The sequence below is a fragment of the Mangifera indica genome, chromosome 9, assembly GCF_011075055.1.
Source record: "Mangifera indica cultivar Alphonso chromosome 9, CATAS_Mindica_2.1, whole genome shotgun sequence".
NCBI classification, from domain to species: domain Eukaryota; kingdom Viridiplantae; phylum Streptophyta; class Magnoliopsida; order Sapindales; family Anacardiaceae; genus Mangifera; species Mangifera indica.
In genome coordinates this window covers 4,934,355-4,957,990 of record NC_058145.1, presented here as the reverse complement: position 1 = coordinate 4,957,990, position 23,636 = coordinate 4,934,355, and the positions used below count along the sequence as shown (strand labels likewise).

The window sequence follows — 23,636 nt, the reverse complement described above, 5'->3', positions numbered from 1 at the left end:
GCTTTTTTCCAATGTGGAATCTAAGATGTTTCATGGTAAGAAAAAGGAATAGAAACAGAATCCAAAAAACTGTATAAAGAATAATGATGAGCAAAAAGGTTAAGAAGATTAGAAGGTCGAATAGTACAAGTAGAACGTCTGAGAGAAATTGATTCATTAGGGACCATATGAATAGAGGTAAATAAATTTACTGGTTAGGAAAGGCATGTCTCTTGTTTAAGAATGGAAAGTGAACTTGCTAGTTGAGAAAGACATGTTTGACCTTGCTCTAGTTCAAGAATGGTGTGTGTTGTAGATTGGTCAACTTTGCCTTTATGCTTATAAACTAGCAATTATTCTATTGCATTATGAAATTGTGAAGAATTAACAAAATTTGAAAAATAAGCAAGAAAGATATCAAACGATTTTTAGTCTTGTCAATAGAAACATATGAAAAATATTTTCTAAAAAACCACATGCCAAATGGGTGACCAAGTCTACAATGCCAAATGTGTCAAACTTTATTTAAAATAGACAAATCTATTTAAAGAGCAACAAATGAACAATTATCATATCTTGGCTTCTCGAATTATAAGGCAAATAGACAACTAATTCTATGCCCTTTCCTTACTACTATCCCAACGCAAAGGTCTTATATAATACAACCAGCATAGGGAAAAATAACAACATAGTCATAGTCATCAACAAGTTGGCCAATAGAAACAAGATTGGTAGTGAGTTGAGGAATAAAGAAAACATTGGGTAATCAAAGAGAAGATTTAGAAGTCAAAGATAAAGAAAGATTAACAGTATCAATGACATCTAATTTCTCACTATTAGCAATAATAATCTATTGCATATTATCAATTGGTTTATGTTAAAGCCAAAGTATATGTGAGAATGAGGGATAAAAGAGGGACACATGGTAGTGATTTAAGAAAGATACATGTCAGCCAACAATTGAAGACATCTGGCAACAGAGATTTCAACTAGCAAAGAAAAGGAAAAAACAAACTGGAGTGGGAAAATGTCAACTATCATAAGAAAGGAAAATCTTCTAACCACCTTAATAGGTTTAGAGGGACTATAGTAGAAGAACAGAAACACCAAGCAACAGATACAAAGACAACCAACAACAAATAAGAGGAAATAGAGGGAGAGAGATATAAGTCTGGAAAGGAAACATTCAGAAGATAAGAGAATTAAGAAGAAAATAAAGGGATGGCTAGCCCTTAAGTGTTGGATTAGTAGGGAATTAGATCTTAGTTATTTTGTATTTTGATTTCCGTTGATTTATATCTTGATTCTAGTGGATTATCAATAATTGTTTGGGTAATAGCTACATCAGTGATCATTTTGGCAAGAACAATATGTAATCAAACTCAATATTTATTTCCACTAAAGTTTAATACAATCAAATAGTTACAATTGTTCCAAATCATTCCTGTTCTTGTTTACATATTGTGCTGCTTGTGAGAGTGTGGTTGGAGATTTGATTCACACATCATTAGACTTCTTGGTTACTTAACTAGGCTGAGAAGTAGGTGAAACACTACAGTAACATAATAACTCTGATGAACCCAAGCCTACATCACTTGGTATCCGAGCATGACGCATATGGATTCGAAGGTGGAAACGTTAGAAAAAGAGATGACGTCTATGAAAGAGGCAATGAAGGAGATGAAAAAACATATAGGAGAGATGCATTCCAGAATGAATAACCTAGGTACTGACATGGAAGCCATTAAGGATTATTTAAAGGACTTGAGGGAGACCACACTAGGCAGAAAGATGAATGACAATGGCAAGACTTCGATTGAACTAGAACCTTCCCCCTCATATTCACCATTTATAGGAGAGCAAAACCACCCTCCACTTGAGAAACACGAAGAGATGGTAGACAAAAAAAGAGGTAATAAAATGAGACAGAGGGAGAAAGAAGTGAACGGAGAAAATCGACGTGACTACCAATATCGTCGTCTAAAACTACCTTTGTTTAATGGGGAGGAAACATTGGATTGGATGGTAAGAGTTGAGAGATATTTTCAGGTGAATCGACTGACAGAGTGTGAATGGTTGACTGTAATAGGAGTGTGTATAGAAGGAGATGCCTTCCACCAACTACAATGGCGAGAAAAAAGGTAGACGTTTCACAATTGGGATGAATTCAAGGAAGAGGTATTATAGAGATTCCCACCACCAAACAACCGAACCCCGGAGTAAGAGCTATTCTCCCTACGGTTGACTCACTCTATTAAAGGTTATCCCTGCCATTTCAAGATGCTATCAGTGGTGATTAACGGACCAACGGACTAACGGATAAGACCTTCAAAGTAGTTTTCTTGAATGGACTATTGGAAGAAATTAGGACACAAGTCAAGATGTTTCAGTCGAGCACCTTAGAAAAGATGATGAATCATACAAGACAAGTAGAGAAGAAGAACATCATCATTAATAAGCCCTATATAATACGCTCTAGAAGGCTTAACCTGAAACCAACACCTAACCCAACTTGTTATGCTTATCACCTCCAAACCAGCCTAATCACCATAATGACCCAAACCAACTCATCTAGCCCAAACCACAAACCTAATTATACCACACAAACCAACACAGTAAATAGCCCATACACCAACTCAGCCAGAAGTCATTCTAACCTGAGAAACTTTAGTTCACTTGGCCTAAACCCAATCTAACACTAACACCTTATTAACACTTATTCGTCTCATAAAACTCAGATAATTCCTATCCATATAAACACTAACCTGGCAACTAAGGCTCCAAAGAGTTCTAGTGCGTCGACATTTATGCAACGATGAGATGAAAATTTTCGATGACTATCCAACGAAGAATTTAATTCTAAAGTAGAAAAAGGTTTGTGCTTCAAATATGTGAAAGGTACATTTTAGGACATTAGTGTCATTTCAAACAACTTCGTGTTATGATCGCCAATGAAGACAACATAGACAAAATGGTGGAATCTGAATAAGAAAAAGTCGTTGTCAAAGGCCAAAAGATGGAAGTAAGCTTAAATGTTAGCTCTATAGTAGGCTTTAGTTCTCCAAAGACAATGAAGATGATGGGAGAGTTGGAAGGCCAGAAAGTGGTGGTTCTGATAGACAGCAATGTAACACATAATTTTGTCTCAGACAGGTTAGTAAAAGAATTGAGGCTACTTGTGAAATCAGTCAAGTTTGTTGTTTTGTTAAGAGATGACCGGAGGGTGCAAAGGCTAGGTAAGTGTCAAGGGTTATTATTGGCCTTGCCAAGACTCACTATTAGGCAAGATTTTCTACCATTCAAACTAAGTGGGGTAGATGTAATATTGGGTGTGGACTAGTTGCATAGATTAAGTGCTATTAAGGTGAATTGGAAAAATCAATCTATGAAGTTTTTGTGGGAAGGGGAGAAAAAAGAGTTGATAGGGGATTGGTCTTTGGTTAAATTAGATACATCACTCAAATCTTTGATGAAAATAGTGAGGGATGAAGGTGAAAGATTTTTGGTAGAAAGAGATACACTTTTAGAAAATGAAACAACGGATAAGAGAGAGCAATGTTCAAAGATTGTTGAATTATTAACAGAGTTCGAAGACATATTTGGAGAGCCTTCCAAGCTGTCACTCAAAAGGAATGACAACCATTCCATAAGACTTATACCTGGAGCCCAACCACCAGATATTAGGCCTTATCGGTATCCTCATTACTAGAAGAATGAAATCGAGAAGATAATACGGGAAATGCTTACTATTAGAGTGATTAGAACCAGTGTCAATCCATTCTCTAGTCTTGTTATTCTAGTTCAAAAAAAAGATGGAGGATGAAGGTTTTGCGTTAACTATCAGATATTGAACCGTTTAACCATTCGAACAAATTTCTTATGCCCACAACTGACAAATTACTTGACGAGTTGGACGACGTCGACATTTTTGGTAAGTTCAATCTGAAATCCGGATCCCAGTAAAAGAATTAAGAATAGACTGGTTGGAAAGCCAAAAGATGGAAATAGACTTGAATGTTAGCTCTATAATAGGTTTTAGTTCCCTAAAGACAATGAAGATGATGGGAGAGTTGGAAGGCCAAAAGGTGGTGGTTCTGATAAACAACAGTGCAACACATAATTTTGTCTCAGACAAGTTTGTAAAAGAATTGAGGCTACTTGTGAAATCAGTTAAGTTTGCTATTTTGTTAGGAGATGATCGGAGGGTGCAAGGGCTAGATAAGTGTGAAGGGTTATTATTGGCCTTGCCAAGGCTCACTATTAGGCAAGATTTTCTACCATTCAAACTAAGTAGGGTAGATGTAATATTGGGTGTGGACTGGTTGCATAGATTAAATGATGTTAAGGTGAATTGGAAAAATCAATCCATGAAGTTTTTGTGGGAATGGGAGAAAAAGGAGTAGATAGGGGATTGGTCTTTGGTTAAATTAGATACATCACTCAAATCTTTGATGAAATAGTAAGGGATAAGGGTGAAGGATTTTTGGTAGAAAGAGATATACTTTCAGAAAATGAAACAACAGATAAGAGAGAGCAATGTTCAGAGATTGTTGAGTTGTTAACAGAGTTCGAAGACATATTCGAAGAGCCTTCCGAGCTGTCACCAAAAAAGAATGGTGACCATTCCATAAGACTTATACCTGGAGCCCAACCACTAGATATTAGGCTTTATCGGTATCCTCATTACTAGAAGAATGAAATCGAGAAGATAGTGCGAGAAATGCTTTTTATTAGAGTGATTAGAACCAGTGTTAGTCCATTCTCCAGCCCTGTTATTTCAATTCAAAAAAAAGATGGAGGATGGAGGTTTTACGTTGACTATCGAGCATTGAACCGTTTAACCATTCGGATAGATTTCTTATGCCCATAATAGACAAATTACTTGACGAGTTGGACGAAGTCGAGATTTTTGGTAAGTTCAATCTCAAATCTGGATACCACCAAATACGAGTAAAGAAAGAAGATATTAAGAAGACGACTTTTCAAACTCATAAGGACACTATAAATTCTTAGTCATGCCTTTCAGATTGACGAACATACCAGCCACCTTCCAAGGGATCATAAACAAGATTTTCAGGCCTTATTTAAGGCGATTTGTGCTTGTATTTTTTGATGATATTCTAGTATACAACAAAGGGTTTCAGGATCACTTATAATATCTTCAAATTGTCCTAAATCTGCTCCACGATCACAAGCTTAAGGTCAATAAAGAAAAGTGCAGACAAAACTGAGATAGAATATTTAGGCCATGTGGTGTCCAAAAGTGGGGTTCAGGTAGACTCCAGGAAGATTAGAGACATGGAATTATGGTTTATACCAAGAGATATTAGAGATCTTAGGGGCTTTTTAGGGTTCATGGGATATTATCGTCGATTTGTGAAAAACTATGGAAAACTAGTTGAACTGTTAACTCGATTATTGAAGAAAAATCCCTTTAGTTGGGTCAAGGAAGCATAACAAGTCTTCGAATCACTTAAAACAACCATGACTACGATGCTCGTTTTAACCATGCCAGACTTTACACAAGAATTTGTGATTGAAACAAATGGTTCAAGGATTGGATTAGGTGCGTTTCTGATGCAAAATAGTTGACCTATCGTTTTCCTTAGCAAGGCATTATCCCCTCGCAACCGCAACAAATCAGTGTACGAAAAAGAACTCATGGCTTTTGTCCTCGCCATCCAAAAATGGCGACATTATCTTTTAGGGAGACTCTTCAAAGTACGAACAGACTAACAAAGTTTAAAATTTCTCATGGAACAGTGAGTTATAAGCCATGATCAGTAACATTGGTTGGTAAAGATGCTCGACTACGACTTTGAGATTTCGTACAAGCCAGGATGTGAAAACAAGGCAGCAGATACATTCTCAAGAAATCTTATGTTTTTACAGGCACTTTCAATAGCAAACTTAGTGGGTGGGGAAGAGCTCCAAAAAGAGTTTGCTAAAGATAAGAAGCTTCAAATATTGGTGCTAAAATTAAAGGAAAATCCAGCGACACACAACCATTGCATGTTAAGAGAAGGTAAATTGTTTTATAAAGATAGATTAGTAATTCCAAAAGGATCTAAATTTCTTCCATCTCTTTTGAAAGAATTCCACTTGAGTCCTAGTGGAGGCCATTCAAGATACCTCAAAACCTATCGTAGAATAGTAGCAATTTTGTTTTGGCAAGGGATAAAGAACGACATTAAAAAATTTGTGGCGAAATGTGATATTTGGCAAGGGATGCTAGATTACTACAACCATTACCTAATCCAGATCAAATATGGGAGGATCTCTCAATAGATTTCATTATAAGATTGTCGAAGGTTCGAGACATTGACACTATTCTGGTGGTTATTGATAGGTTGTCCAAGTACGGTCACTTTTTAATGATTCAAAAGCCATTTTCAGCAAAATACATTATTGAACTCTTCATTAAAGAAATCGTTCGATTACATGGTTTCCCGCATTTGATAGTTATAGATCGTGATAGTGTTTTCATAAGCCATTTTTGGAAAGAACTATTTAGAGCTATTAGAACCTCTCCCAAATTAAGTTTAACATACCACCTTCAAACAGATGGACAAACAAAGGTAGTTAATCGAAGCCTAGAAACCTATCTTCATTGTTTTTGCAATGAAAAATCGAGGGAGTGGATTAGGTGGGTTTCGTGAGCAGAATATTGGTATAATACTTTGTTTCATGGATCGACAAACATGACACCCTTTAAAGTCGTCTACGAGAGAGATGCCCCACCTCTTATTTGTTAGGAAACAGAAAGCATCAGAGTTATTGAAATGAATGAATTGCTTAGGGAAAGAAATCTTGTGTTGGATAAGCTTAAAAATAACCTTCTTCGAGCCTAACAGAGAATGAAAAATCTGGTTGATTAACATCATTAAGAAATAAAATTCAATGTTGGAGATTACGTTATTCTTAAATTTCAACCATATTAATTTCGCTCGTTAGCAAGGAGGCACAATAAGAAACTAAGCCCTCGTTTTTATGGGCCTTATGAGGTGATCGAAAGGATAGGTCAAGTGGCCTATAAACTAAATATGTCAGCTTCAACAAAACTGCACCCTGTGTTTCATGTATCCCAACTAAAAAGGCATCTGGGAACTACAACTAATGTACAACCTTTGCCAACAAGATTAAGCAATGAATGAGAGCTCGTGGTTTGTCCAGAGGAGATCTTACAACATAGATATTCTACACAAGGTGACTTAGAGATATTGATCAAATGGAAAGAGTTACCTGACTTTAAGTGCTCCTAGGAACTTTATTCTAACATAAAACAACTATTTCCCTACCTGCACCTTGAGGACAAGGTGCCTCTAGATGGGCAGGGCAACGTTAAAGCCAAAGTATATATGAGAAGGAGGGATAAAAGAAGGACACATAGTAGTGATTTAAGAAAGATACATGTTAGCCAACAATTGAAGACATCTGGCAACATAGATTTCAACTAGTAAAGAAAAGGAACAAACAAACTAGAGTGGGAAAATGTCAACTATCATAAGAAAGGAGAATCTCCCGACCACCTTAGTAGGGTCAAAAGGACTGTAGCAGAAGAACAAAAGCACAAGGTGACAGATGTAGAGACAACCGATAGCAAATCAGAGGAAATAGAGGGAAAGACATATAAGCCTGGAGAGAAAACATTTAGAAGACAAGAGAATTAAGAAGAAAATAAAAGGATGGCTAGCCCGTGAGTGTTGGATTAGTAGGGCATTGGATCTTAGTTATTTTGTATTTTGATTTTCGTTGATTTGTATCTTGATTCTAGTAGATTATCAATAGTTGTTTGGGTAACAGCTACGTCAGTGATCATTTTGGCAAGAACAATATGTAATCGAACTCAATATTTTTTTCCACTAAAGTTTAATACAATCAGAGAGTTACAATTGTTCCAAATCATTCCTATTCTTGTTTACAAATTATGCTGCTTATGAGAGTATAGCTAGAGATTTGGTTTGCACTATCGTTAGAGTTCTTGGTTGCTTGACTAGGCTAAGAAACAGGTGAAGCATTACAACAGTATAGTAACTCCGATGAACCCAGGCCTACATTAGTTTACTAAAAGAAGAGGGTTCAGCTCCAATCATATTATTTGAAGCACCTAAATCGATGACCTAAAGAGAATTGATTTTGTGAAAATTCTTACTAGATAAGCCAATCACAGAAAATGCAAAGGAAATAGTTGAAGACATAAAGTTTTGCACCAATTGTTGAATTTCATCAAAGATTGGTATTGCTTGACCTCCAGTAGAACCAACATTATTAGTTGCATTTAGGGAGGCAACATTAAGCTCATTTAGGAAGGCAACATCAAGCTTCACATTAGAATTGGATTCAATCAAAGAAACATTAGCAACAATAGCTTGATAAGCTTGGTGATTGTTTTTCTTTCAATTGTTCCCCTTTTGTTGGAGGTCTTGAAATTTTGTGACAATATGACTTGATTTCTTGCAATAGACACAGTAATTCCTCTTTTTGCAATGCGAAGCAACATGGCCAAACACTTTGCATTTATAACATTTCATTTTGGATTAATCTTTTATTGTCATAGGTTTTCCATTTCTCTTTTTAACAAAAAATACTGATTTAACATCTTTTTATTCCAAGCTCGCCTGAGTTACAATTCTAGTCTCTTCTTGCATTAGTTCTCCTAGAATTTTATCCATGCTAGGCAGTGTAGAATGATTAAGTATATTAGCCCATCTAACTTCATAATCTAGTCACAACTTCATTAAGAATTGCATGACTTTTCTTTCTTCATATATAATTTTCAAACTCCCAAGACAGCAAGTTTCACTCACATTCCCTATACTTGCAAGTTCATGTTCAGTCTATAAGTCCATGAATCTAGCATAGTATTCTTGTATATTCCACTCCTTCTAGTTATACTTGAAAATATCATGTTCAATCTAATACTTTCTTGCCAAATTTGACTGTTGATACACTTTTTCCAAATATTCCCCCATTTCCTTTATTGTGCGAAACCCATGCATTGGTATTCTAATGTTTGTATCCACAGAACCGAGAATCCAAGACACAATTTTTGCATTATTCATCTTCCATTATTTGGTCTCTTTAGCATTGGAAGCCTTAAGCAACTTATTTATGCCATCAATGTAATCGCACAAACCTTAGCCTTCAATGAAAAACTAAAAGTGAAATCTCTAAACAAGATATTTTTTACTATCAAGGTTGATGGCCAAGTGCTCATTCTTTTCTGATCCATGTGAGATTAAAAGCCAAAAAAAAAAAAAAAAACAAATCAAGCAAATCAACAAGAAACAAAAACACAAGAGTCGTCAATTGAGACCAACCCAAGGTTGAAATCAAAACTCAGGTTTTTCACGTTAGAGAACATGATGTTAGAAACTTACAATTCTGAGGTCAAAACTCAAGATTTTGCAATAGAGGACAAAACTTAGATATGTGTTTAATTTTGCTCTGGTACCATGTTAACCTAAGATCAACTTTAGAGAAAGAGCATGAGATTTGTGATTGAATGAAGCAGCCATGAACGACACCCTTACCACAACAGCTCTCTTCATATGTATATATATATGCACTTCGTACAAAGACTTCTATATGTTTAGGGTTACATAAATAAAAAAAGGAAATATAATAAAATATAATAATTAAGTATAACTATTATACAACACTATATTGTACAATATAAATTCTATAGTCACATCAAGTTAAATAAATAAATTAGTAAGATTTATTTAAACACATAATTTTATTCTTTAGTTATTGAATGTTAGCATTCTTGAGTTACTTGACAAGGTTCTCCCAATTGGGTTTGTATTAACTACACTTTATTTCAAGAAAAAATAAATTGTAAGAAGATAAAAATTTGTGGGTGAACAATAATGGATACTTAGACTTGGAACCATATATATAGTCTATTGGGTAGCTTCTATGTATCAACCTCCTCGAACAAGTTTTGGTCAAGGTTCTATGTATCCCAATTGGATATGTATTAACTACACTTTATTTCAAGAAAAAGAAATTATGGGAAGGAAAAAGTTTTATAAGTGACCAATATTAGGTACCTAAACTTGAAACCACAATCAATTGGATAGTTTTTGTGTATAAACCTCTTGTACAAGTTCTGATTTGTATAACACTCGTTTTTTTTAATAGGATATTTAAACTCATTCACTCCTATTAATTGATATGTTGTAATCATTATCCTCATTAACTTTGTCAGGTTTAATGAAGTTAGACCTAAGACCACCAAAATTTTATTAAATAAAAATTTCCACCTTTGGTTTTATATTAATTCTTGATTTAATAATTATAAAAATTAAATTTTAAAAATAAAAAAGTCACTGATAACATTTTCTATCGATAGACTGTTCATATGTGAATCCAATCAAATCACATTTAATGTGGTCTGATTCTATTAAAATCATACTCGAGACAGTGTAAATCCTTTGAATTTAAATTACATTATGACATTTGGTTTGAATATTATCTTAAAGGGTGTGATTTAAGTCATATTTAGTCAAGATCTCATTTAGAAACACTACTTTGGTTATATGGAATAGTATAAGTTAGGGTTTCTATTTTTATTTTTATTTTTAATCAAAGAAAATGGTCCTAATGATTAATCTCTAAATTATAAAAAGAAATTGTTTTGTTTACATTTGAGATGAGTCATATCACCTATCTTCAAAAATCCTACCCTTGAAAGAGATTCTACTTTTTTCACTATTTATGCATGATTACAAAAATATCATAATTACAAAAATAAACATGCAAATTAATAAAAAAACACCTCATATTATATAAAAATTATAATATTGGAAGTGTATAAAAGATGTTACCATAGAAATAACTAAATATGCATACATAAACATAACTCATAAATAAACATATAACATATATTTCCAACAAAATATCATAATGTAATTAACCCCTCTTATGTTTGTCCTTAGCTGACCTGTCTTTAAATAATCGTCATTATCACATATAACCTACAAAACATAAAATAAAAATAAGTGAATGTTAATCACTTTGTAAATAGAAACCTCTAATTCCTAAACTTTTTTCTCTTTGTTCCCTTCCACATATTAATCTTGCATTCCTAAATTCCTAATCTTATTAATTTGGTCATCTAGGACAAATCTAAAGACCCAAACTCAGTATGAAATGCAATGCATGCAAAAGTATCATAAAAAAATATTTGGTGAAAGCCTTTCTTAAAAAACATTCTTTTTATAAAACATCTCATATTTGTGTTAATCGGATTAGGTTGAGACAAAGATTCAACACTTTAACCATGTAAGTATTATAAGTTATTGCAATTTACAGTTTGTATGAATTTTTTGAGTATTATGGGTTATTGCAATTTACAATTTGTATAAATTTGTTCTAATATTTTTTTGTGGGTGTACATCCACGAACTCTTAGAACATTTTTTTGTAGGTGCATAGGTAAATAACGTATCATTTTAATGGATACAACACCTCTTTATGGGTGTACAGACTATTTCACAATTGTCACCTCTCAAAAAAAAAAAATCTCAAAAAAATATATCTTTTCAAAGTTATCATAAAACAAACATATTTTCATAGGTGACACAAATCTCTTTATCTATTGAATTTTATGTCTCACAAATGTTTCACAAGATCTTTGTGTCTCGTATCTATTCTACGTAATCTCTATGTCCCTATCAACTCATCACCTTAAAGAAAACTGAAAAAACATGTAAAATCAATTTATTCATCTCATGCATAAGAATAGGTGATACTCTTAAAAATCATGATCTCGTACTCAAAGCCCTATATTAATCTCATCTTAAGCTTGCATTTACTTTTCACCACAAATATACATACTCATGGCTCATGCCATATCTCATAATCTATATTAGACATGTCTAGGATTTTTATGTACTCTTACTGTCCTTTAAAATCTTACAGGACAATTCTCTTAATGAAATGATTGCTCATATTTTTCTTCTATGGAATGCCATTTATGACCATAAAAACGAGCATTCATTCTATTGTTCTCAACATACCCTTAATCTTTATCCCATGTTTGTGTGTCTATCAAGGGCTACTTTCGTCATTTTTTAAATGACCATTGGTATTATGCTTTAGTATAGATATTCATCGCAACCTAATCTATATGACATAAGTGATTGTACTTGTCCTTGGGACAAATGTTCTATCAAGAATTTAAAAACCTTAAATAGATTGAGGAATAATCGTTCTTGTTCTTGAAATGATTGTCCCATCTCACATATGGCCACAGAACTGATCGTTTTTGGTCTAAAATCCATATACAAATTAACTCAAACCAATCTATGCTATCTCAGAATAATGAGCCCTAATCGTCAATCAACAATATATTAGAAATCTAACAAATCCACAATCAATTCATGCATTCTTCCAATACTTAAACCTTAATCAAACAATCAAAGTTATAATCCCAATCAGATTATTTACATGTTCGGACTTCATAAAACTCCAATCAGAACATGATATTCATCATATATCACACAGACATATGAAAACACCATAAACTCTTGGATTCCAAGCGATATATTTCTATATTTATCACTCTCTCCTTCGACGAGTTGGACTGAAGAAAATGTAACAAACGATTGAGTTCAGTGTTTCATAGGTGTGTAAAGTATAGGCAGTTCAACGGATTACTGTCCGAACAAGCATTCATCTTGGTGGAAAAAACGTTCACCTCTTACTGCATTTATGATGTAACACATTATCTAATTTAACCGCAAATGGACGTTCACCATCTAGATGACCATTGAACATCCTATTTTTTTAAATTCTTTAACTTAATCATATTTTTACTTATAATAAAAATATTTGTACATATTCTAAGTACATAAATAAGTATATATTTAATGTATATTTTTACATAATTAGATGATTTTAAATTAAAAGATAAAGTAACAACTAATTATATGATAATATATATAATTGTATATCTATTTATGTATTTAAAATATATACGTATAATATTCTTTTTCTACTAATTTCACATCAAATTTAAGGAAAAAGACAAAAATAATTTTAGTATTTACGTGTAGGTATTACAGGTCTAATTAATATTAATTCTCCGCAAAAATATAAGTAAAACGTCTTTCTAAACATCATGGGCGGAAACATACCAAAGAGGCAAACCTTGGGTTTGGAATTCCATTCGGCTGGACAGATTTAAAGAATCTATTTAAAAAGATGTTAGGCAACTGAATTCAAGAATGTGAGAAATTTTATTTGATGCAACGAAGTTATGTTTGTATAGGAGAAAATAAAATACAAATACATGTAATGTAATCAAAATATTACTTTGAGATAGAAATTAGAAAACTTATAATATATATAAAATATATGTATACAAATTATTATTTCTTTCTTTTAATTTGTTAGCCCATGGAATGATTATAACAATACTTAAGGGATTGATGGATTATAATGTTATAACAAATGTCAAGTACAATATCATAGCTTATTAATTTTAGGGAAATTAAAGCAAATACCCATTTTGCCCCTTTTAAGCAAAAATACCCTCTTTTCCTATTTCTAAACAAAAATATTCACTTTTCAAACTTTCAAGCAGAAATACCTCAAAATTTTTTTTGAAATATCAAAACTACCTTTTACCATTTCTATATAAACTCTCACTTACATATATTTTTCACATCATTCAAACACTCACTTTCATTTTTATTTTTACTCAATATTTGATACTGTAGGTTCGTTCGTAAGAAAAAAATTCATATTTTTGAATTTGAATTAAAAGAAATCAATTCATGAGAAAAAAGGTATATATACAAATCTTAACTCAAAACTTAATTTTATTTGTTAAATTTAGTTTGTATGTTATAAAAAGGAGGCATTTAGAAATTTGATAATATTTTAGGGGGTTCAAAAATATTAAAAAATATGGGGGTATTTTGATAGTAAACAATATATAAAGGTTTTAAATGAAATGTTAAAAAAATATGGGGCTATTTTGATACAAGTTAACATATAAAGGTGTTAAAGAAATGTTAAATAATTATAGGGGGTTAAATAAAATATTATAAAAATATAAGGATATTTTAATATTAAATAGTATAAGAAGGTTTTAACTGAAATGTTAGCAATATATAGAAGTATTTTGATATAAGACAATATATGAGAGTATTAAATGAAATATTAGATAAATATAGGGGGTTACACAAATGTTAGAAAAATTTGATGGACATTTTGATATTAAATATTGTAAGAAGGTTTTAAATGAAATATTAGGAATATATAGAAACATTTCGATATAAGACAACATATGAATGTGTTAAAAAAATGTTAGATAATTATAGAAGGTTAAATGAAATATTAAAAATATATAGGGGTATTTTGATATTAAACATTGTAAGAATGTTTTAAATGAAATGTTATAAATATATAGAGATATTTCGATATAAGACAACATATAAAAGTATTAAATGAAATGATAGATAATTATAGGGAATTAAATGAAATGTTAAAAAAGTATACAAACATTTTAATATTAAACATTGTAAGAAAATTTTAAATGAAATATAGGGGCATATCGATAAAATACAATATTTGAAGTGGTAAAATAAAATTTTAAATAAATATAAGGGGTATTGTTAATTTAGACAAAATATGAGGGTACTAAAAATACACAAACAACGAGAGGACATTTACGATATTATAAGAATATCAAGTTCATATATGTTATAAAAAATAATGCATTTTGAGATTTTATAATATATTAGAAAGTAAAATGAAATATTAAAAAATTATAAAGGTCATTCAGATATTAACCAATATATGAAATTAACATTTTAGTTTCAAATAATATATGGATTTAATGACATGTTAGGAAATTAGAGGTGGTATATATAACAATAAATGGTTATTGTGAATTTTTTTTATAAATGTTTAATTTTTGCCCAAAATTTTCTATTATATGATTGATAATTAAAACAGCTACTTATATTGTTATTCGTTTCCAAGTAAAATGGATCCAACGTGATGAAAACATAATGAAGTATGTTGGAGGTTGTAAACAGTTGGTTAAAATTTCCTTTGAAACAACACTTAAGGAAGTTATCCAATTTTTGAGTGAACGGTGCGATATTGATCTAATCAGAAACTACATTAACTATATATGAAACTAAAAAAAATTGAGCTCGATTGTCCTATAAAGATCGAAAATGATGAAGATGTGTAAGACCTTATTAACACGTTTCAATACTTCAAGGAATGTATTCTTATTTTTGTTACATATACCCCAATCAAAAGACAAGAATAAGGAGAAGAGGAAGAAGAAATTGGTGGCAACAATGATAATGAAGTGAAAAAAAATCTGTTAAGGAAGACTTGATTGATTTCAATAATAATGCATTTTATATTACTGTTGAATGGGCTCGTGGAGACAAAGAGAGGGTTTCATACTAGGATGACTTTGAGGGGAACGAGATAACTGATTTTCCTTTTGATGAGGCAGACTTCGAGGATATGTCACCTATTAATTGTGATATAAATAGTATGTAGTTTGAAGATTCTGTTATGGGTGATAAAAATTATTTAAAACCATTTTTTGATAATGTTCTTATTAATCTATTTAAGTGGTTTCTGATTTTCCTCCACAGCCTTTAATATTATCAAGTGATGCATGATTGATCTGAGAGAGGAATGCTATAAAACTTGGTGACATTTTTTATGACAAAAAACATTTGAAAGATATTGTGGATCAATTTGCTCTAGAGAAAGGATTTCAGTACAGAGTGCTTAAGTCTAACACGGAGAGATGGAAAAGTAAGTGTTATGATGAAAAATGCCAATGGTCTCTAACGAGAAGTAGAGTCAAACCTAGTCAAGTCTTTCGAATTGGAAAAATGAATCCAACTCACACATATTCAGTTGATCAGATAATATCACATCACAAATAAGATTGGGTCTAGGCTTTAGGTCAATTAATGAGGTCAAAGTTTGTGTTGATTGATTGATCAAATTTATCGGTAATAGCTATAAAATTGACATTTCATATTCTTAAGTCTGATAGGCAAGAAATTGGATTTTAAATTCATTAAAGGGCTCACCGGAAGAATCATTTATGCTCTTACCTGATTATTTCTATAATTTAGAGCTTGCTATAATTGCAATGAGATATTTCGTCTGTGCATTTAAACAATATCTTCGACCTGTCATTTGCATTGATGTTATTTTTCTTAAAGATTGATATCTCAGACATTTATTTCTTACAGTGGCCCTCAATGATAATAACTAAATATATCTAATTGCTTTAAGTGCTATTAAAAAAGAAGATTAAAGAATGCATTAATGAAATATCAGAATTGACAATAATCTCATATCAACATCATGCTATAACTATGCAATGGCTAAAGGCTTTTTAGTTGTACACCATAGGTGTTTTTGCCATCATCTTATTTGTAACATGCAATCAAAGTACAAACGTGACTCACAGGTAACGTGTTTTAACATTTATAAAGTTTTTATACCGGTTAATATTTTATAAATTTTGATAATGAAGTGCTCGTATTATTGATAAACTTGTAGGTTGCATGTTTTTATTAGAAAACCACAAAGTCATATACAAATGCAAATTTTTAGGCTATGATGAAATCTTTTGACATGGTGCATCTTCAAGCCAAGACTTCCTTACATAAGGTAAGGTTTCACTAATGGAGTAGGGTACATTTTCTAGGACACCAGTATAACATAATGACAACTAATATTATAGAGTCATTTAATGCTCTTGTCAGACATGCATGGGTTTTACCCATCATGATACTTGCCGAGTTCATTCAAGACACATTACAATAATGGTTTTATGATAAGAGAAACCATACAAGTAACGTATGAAATTAATACTAATTATTTATTTGAGAATGTCTTTTTACTGTTATGCTTGTTATTAATAGATGTATTGATGTTTTTTTCCAAATTGCAAATAAATACCCCAACTATGTTACACCATAGATGATGGACAAAATTGGCCGCCATGTATTAAAGGTTGCGCTTGAAGATTCGTCCAATTACAAATATTCAATATCAGGTTTTAAGTAGTAGTGGATACATGGGCATTGTGGACTTTAATGAAATGTCTTGTACGTGTAAGAAGTTTCAGCTTTCACATATTTCATGCAAGCATGTTATTGTTGTTATAAGATATATAAGGCTCACAAATGTAAATGCATGGATTCATCTTTTCTTCACTACCGTTTACTACCGTGCAATGTATGCGAAACCTATCAATCCACTTAAGAACCAATCAAAATAGTTACATAGCCCCGAAGAAAGAGTTATCTTGCCCCTCATTCTTGATCGTTCTCGATCAGGTCACCCCTTAAATAGAAATCAATGTCTTTTATAGGGAGAAATCGTTACACCTAAGGTTTGTAGTTGGTGTAAGCAATCAGGGTATGTCTGAACACAATGCAAAAACCCAACACCGATTTTAAGCTTCATCGCCCAAGTTTCATCCAAAAAAGATAAAGGAAAGAGATCTTCATAACCAAACTCAGTATGAAATGCAATGCATGCAAAAGTGGATGCACAAAGGTAGACGACTGCTAAGCTAAACGTTGATGCATAAAGGTGGATGACTCACGTGGAAAATCTAGACTTCATGAAGGCTCCAGACACTTTATGAAGCATAACATAAAAATACCATAATCACCAGAACCCTCATCTTGCTAGGGGACACTATTTGTTTGGCGCAATACAAAGTGATCTACTCGTGGTGTATGCCCAGAGACAGTCCAAAAACTTATCGCCTCTAATAATGCTAGTATGAATGTCATGTAAGGTTGCTTCCATTATGTGAGCCTCTTGTGTTTGCCTGTGTACGATACCTCGAAGTAGTATACGGTGATTGACCAATCAAGAAAATCAATGACCCAATAGGCACAATCAAAGTTTATAGAGATGAAAACGTATAAACATTGAGAAATTATAATGGATACATGTGTTCTACCTTCATGGTTTGTAAAACAAATCGGGGGTGTAATCCACTTCCACCATCTTTTTGAATAGCTTGAGCCACTCATACTCCTCTGGCGACATGATACTCTAACTGTAAATTGTCATCTCGATATGCTCCACAAAAAAGGTATGGGCCATTGTCCAACTCTGTGGAACGATGACTTGTTACTCGTGCTAGTTTCGACATAATAATGTCAATAAAGAATCTACATACTAAAATTTATATTTACCATGAATTGTATTATGTTTTGACGAATATATAAAACATTTAACCAAATTTAATGGATATAGACCACTTACATCGTCAATCAGCCACTCGCATAGCTCAATAACAATCCTTTAAAAAGTGGCTTTAGACTACTCTCCAATGCAATAAACCTTATGGTTGTTGGATGTTATAGCTTTAGTGTACCACATGAGGAAAGAATCCTCATGCTATGTAGCAGATGATGGAATAGTCCAAATCTGCCAATTTACCTTCAGTTTAATTGGATTTATATATGAAATACGAACAAGCAAAACCTTTTGGATGACCTTATCATGAGCAATCTACACCAACTGAAAAATAACATAAAATTATTAATTCAATATTTAATATTAATTAACAAATACAATTAAATAGGTTAATGTTACTTTATCAATGTATGACGGAGCAAGTTTGGAAAGGGAAGGGGGGGGGGGGGGGGAATCCTTCATTGTTGTCAAGTCAACTATCTATACCCTCAAGATAAACTAGAGATGTAATTTTATATTATCAATGATTAATATATTTGAAAATATACAAATTATAATGGATATACCTCATCCTACTCTCCTTGTGAAATAACCTCCAGTAACTCGTCTCCCTGTGAACTAAATTTAATGACCCTTTTACTCGAGCTGGGGATCTTAACAATTAACCACAACTGCTCAATTTGGAAAAAAAAATTTAAATATACGTAATAATATTAATAACAAACTGATTAATGATATTTCATAAAAAATATACTACCTCCACAATCGGAGAAGGTGTACGGGGAGAACTTTCAATCAATACCCCTTCATGGCTAGTACCTTATACGAATATTAATAACAAATTAATCAATGACATTTAATAAAAAATATAATAACAATAATAAATTACAAACCTCAGGTGAGAGAGGTGATATAATCGAAAGGTCAACTTAAATGCCCTCATAGGCGGTACCCTGTATAAATATATAAAATAAATTGATCAATAACAATTCAAAAAAAAATATAGTAACAATAATAAATAACAAACCTTGGAAAGGGAAGGTGATACAACCAAAGGGCTAATTGAAACCCTCACATGGCCAGTACCTTGTACGAATATAGAAAACAAATTGATCAATAACAACTCAATAAAAAAATATAATAACAACAATAAATTACAAACCTCAGATGGGGGAGGCGATACAATTGAAGGGTAAAACGAAACTCTTTCATGGCAGTACCCTATACGAATATATAAAGCAAATTGATCAATAACAATTCAAAAAAATATAGTAACAATAATAAATGACAAACCTCAAAGGGGGGAGGTAATGCAATCGAAAGGCCAACCGAAACCCCCTCATGGCAGTACCCTATATGAATAATAATAACAAATTGATCAATGATATTTCATATAAAATATAATAATAATATTTCATTAAAATATAGTAAAAATAATTAATTATAAACCTCATGTGAGAGACGTGATGGAATCGAAGGATCAATGGGTGAGGCTCTCCCAACACCATCGTGAGTACCCTACACAAAATTAATATACATATTAGGGAAACGGGTAAATACAATTTATAAAAAGAATAAATGAGATATGACCTTGTCACTTGATCGACTAGAGCTGGGTGTGTATGCATGATGATATCCTTCAAACGAGTCATACAATCCTCTAATCAAAACATCTAAGAAGACATCTACTCTCGCATAACAGACATCTCATTCTACAAATAAGAAATCTCACATAATATCATATTTGCCCAGCGGGCCAATGCAACATCTAATGGGGATATAATGGGTGATGTAGTTAATGAACACTCATGTGTGGGGTGATCGGTAGCATGGTCTTGAACCAAAAGAAGATGTGTGGTCTCAATGGATAAGGTCTCAATGATAGGACATATAGTATGCTTCATAATATAGGGCTGAATAACCTTGTTAGGTGTCTCAGGACTAGTGGCCTGTATATCAACAGGTGGTATTATCCGAGATACTTTATCTCTTAGCGATAATGGTGCCGAGGAGGATGAGGAGGACTGTGGATCCAACATACTTGTATAGGCAACCATGTCCGTATACCATAGTGTAGCCTCCTTAATTGGTGATGGCTGCAAAGGGAAAATAACACCATCTTATTCATTTGGATATATAATAAGGCTAAAGGACTATTTCCCACTCAAGGTATGTCAATTTCTCAAAGTTCCCCCCCTCCTCGGGTTAACTTTGAAAATCTCATTTACCTATTCATAACTGGTTAAAATTAATGGAACCCTAACCCTTGAAAAATTTATCTCATTTTCCTCCTAAAAGTTTAAAAAATAACATTTTTTTCCCCAAGCCAAGTTTGAAAATCACATTTCCTTCCTAAGGTTTAGTTTCAAAATTCGGTCACCTTCTCCGACATCATGTTCAGCTGTCTCTCCCTCCCGACGGTTTCCCTTCCTCCAATAGTCTGTCTCAACTCTATTTCAATCTCTCCGACGTCTAGAAATGTTGTCTGAGAAGAGGAATCGTCTTCTTAGATGACAAAGATGAGATTAATCGATCTTATCTTCGTCGTCGAGGAAGACAATTCCTCTTCTCAAACAACGTCTCTAAACATCGGAGGAGTTTGAGTGAAGGTGAGGTAGGTTGTCAGAGGAAAAGAAACCATCAAGAGGGAGAGACGACCGACAATGACGCAAAAGAAGGTGATCAGATTTTGAAACTAAACCCTAGGGGTGAAACGTGATTTTTCTAAACTTGGTTTATGGAAGAAAAGTTAGTTTTTAAATTTAGGGGGAGAAATGAAATCATATTTAAGCTTATTTTTAATTTAAATATAAAATGACGATTTTACATTAAAATTAACAAATTTAAACGGTTATAGGTGAGTAAATAGGATTTTCAAAGCTAACGGGGGAAACTTTGGAAAATCAACATACCTTGGGTGTGAAATAGTCCTTTGGCCTATAATTAAACCTATTTGCAATAATCAATAAATCAATTAACTAATCAATTTACAATTACATATCTTATCACCGGTGAATACAGTTCCCATATAACTCCAACTAGGAACATCTCACGTATGCTACCTGAACATCTGTGGATGCATGGACATTAACCAAGGCCACCCAATTATACAGGATATCGATCGTCTCATATATCCAATATTGCAATGTGAACATTAACAGTTAAATTTAATTAATTTTTCTCATTGTCAATCAATATATATAATCAACAAATATACACTTAGTTGGAATGCAAAGGGGAATTTGCAGATTTCATATTTGCGCATATCAGACATTTGGTCAGAGCAAATCCTATCACTTGCCTAAGACATTGATTCGAACGTCATATCCCATACCAGAACACTCCATGGGTAAGAATTAAACCTGTCTAAGTAATTAACTAACTAGAGATATTCTGCAGATACCTTCTTTTGTCAGTCATTTCTCGGTAACACCATATGTAAACAGTACAACAAGGTCATTTTGACGACGTCGATATCGTCATCCCTTCATAGCCTAGTCAGGAAAACACACTATAATTCATGATATTGCACCTTTTGACAACCTAAAAAATAAGTATCTCAAATCCTATATTTGGATCCACGTGGAATATATGATGAAAGTACAATGATCCGGTTGAATGGTAGGCTAGTCATGAGTGTAAACTTGAATGCGCTAAATCTCATGGTAACCCCATTAATTCTAAACTAAAACTCATCTCTGCCTAAGCTCTGATATAACTGTCATAACAGAAATAAGTGCACCAAAACTCTATTAAATCGGGTATTTGGTAATTGAAAGAGATGCCCAAAACGTGTTCTCTCAAACAACTGCAGCTACTTCAATGTCAATTGAGACCTAATCTTGGATATTACAGTTCATTGGATACGACATGTAATCTCTGCTCAAAAGTATCGTAACTCATTCAGGATTCTTAATTCACTATCATCATGTGTTTCTTTATGAGAAATATCCCATTAAAAAAATTAAAGTTTATAAGAATTTCATTAAAAAACACATAAAAATAGATATGGAAATGAAAAATATCGAAAAACATATTTCAAATTTGACGACTACACTTCAGAATATTCTAAAATGACAAAAACCAAAAAATCAAACGAAAATTCAATAAATCAAATGTCAAAATACCCTAAAATTGAAAAAATCAAAAAACTGAACTAAATTTTGAAAACTACACATTCAAAAACCTTAAAATGATAAATATAAAAAAACGGATCTAAAATTTAAAACTATACGTTCAAATGCCCTAAAATGACAAAAACTGAAAAATCGATCGAAAATTCGAAAATTACATGTCAAAATACCCTAGAATTGAAAAAACTAGAAAAATAGAACTAAAATTTAAAAACTATATATGCAAATACCTTAAAATGATAAATATAAAAAAATAGACCTGAAATTTGAAAACCACATGTTGAAATACCCTAGAATGACAAAAATTTAAAAATCGATCGAAAATTCAAAAATTACATATCAAAATTCCATAAAATGATAACAATAAAAAAAGGAACTGAATATCGAAAACTAAACGTTGAAATATCCTAGAATAATAACAACCAAAAAATCAATATAAAATTCGAAAATTATATGTCAAAATACCAAAGAATGACAAAAGTAAAAAAACTGAACTGAAATTGAAAACTACAGATCTAAAAATCTTAAAATAAGAAATATCAAAAAACGAATCTAAAACTCAAAAATTACACATTGAAATACTTAGAATGACAAAAACTGAAATATCGATCAGAAATTTGAAAATTTCATTTCGAAATATCCTAAAATAAGAAAAATAAAAAAATAGAACTGAATGTTGAAAACTAAATGTTGAAATACTCTAAAATAGCAAAAATCAGAAAATCGATACAAAATTCCAAAATTATATGTTAGAATACCCTAGAATATCGAATATATCAAAAAACAAACTGGAAATTCGAAAACTAAATGTTAAAATACCTTAAGATGACAAAACCAAAAATTGATCTAAAATTCAAAAATTATATATCAAAATATCCCAAAATCACAAAAACCAAAAAACTAAGCTCAAATTTGAAAACTACATATTGAAAAACTTAAGTATAAGAAATATCAAAAAACAAATATGAAATTCGAAAAGTATACATTAAAAAAACCTAAAATAACAAAAATCGATTTGAAATTTAAAAACAACACGTCTAAAAATCATAGAATGGAAATATCAAAAAACGAATGTAAAATTTGAAAACTATACGTCTAAAAACCCTAAAATGACAAATATTAAAAAATTGATTTGAAATTTAAACACAACATGTCTGAAAATCATATAATGAAAATATCGAAAAACAGACGTAAAATTCAAAAACTACACTCTAAAAACCCTAAAATAACAAACATCAAAAAACCAATCTAAAATTTGAAAACAACACATATGAAAATCATAGAATGAAAACATTAA

At 32.0% G+C, this 23,636-nt stretch overlaps 1 long non-coding RNA gene across 1 annotated transcript; it reads right to left on the bottom strand.

The window, feature by feature from the left end:
• Nucleotides 1-17,877: 17,877 nt before the first annotated feature.
• On the bottom strand, nucleotides 17,878-20,382 carry LOC123224701. Its single transcript, XR_006504044.1, has 10 exons — nucleotides 20,129-20,382; nucleotides 19,656-19,724; nucleotides 19,500-19,558; nucleotides 19,369-19,427; nucleotides 19,234-19,292; nucleotides 19,100-19,159; nucleotides 18,964-19,025; nucleotides 18,773-18,877; nucleotides 18,273-18,530; nucleotides 17,878-18,119 (listed from the first exon to the last, which is right to left on the bottom strand). It is a non-coding gene; the product is annotated as an uncharacterized LOC123224701 (long non-coding RNA).
• Between the last annotated feature and the right edge of the window lie 3,254 nt (nucleotides 20,383-23,636).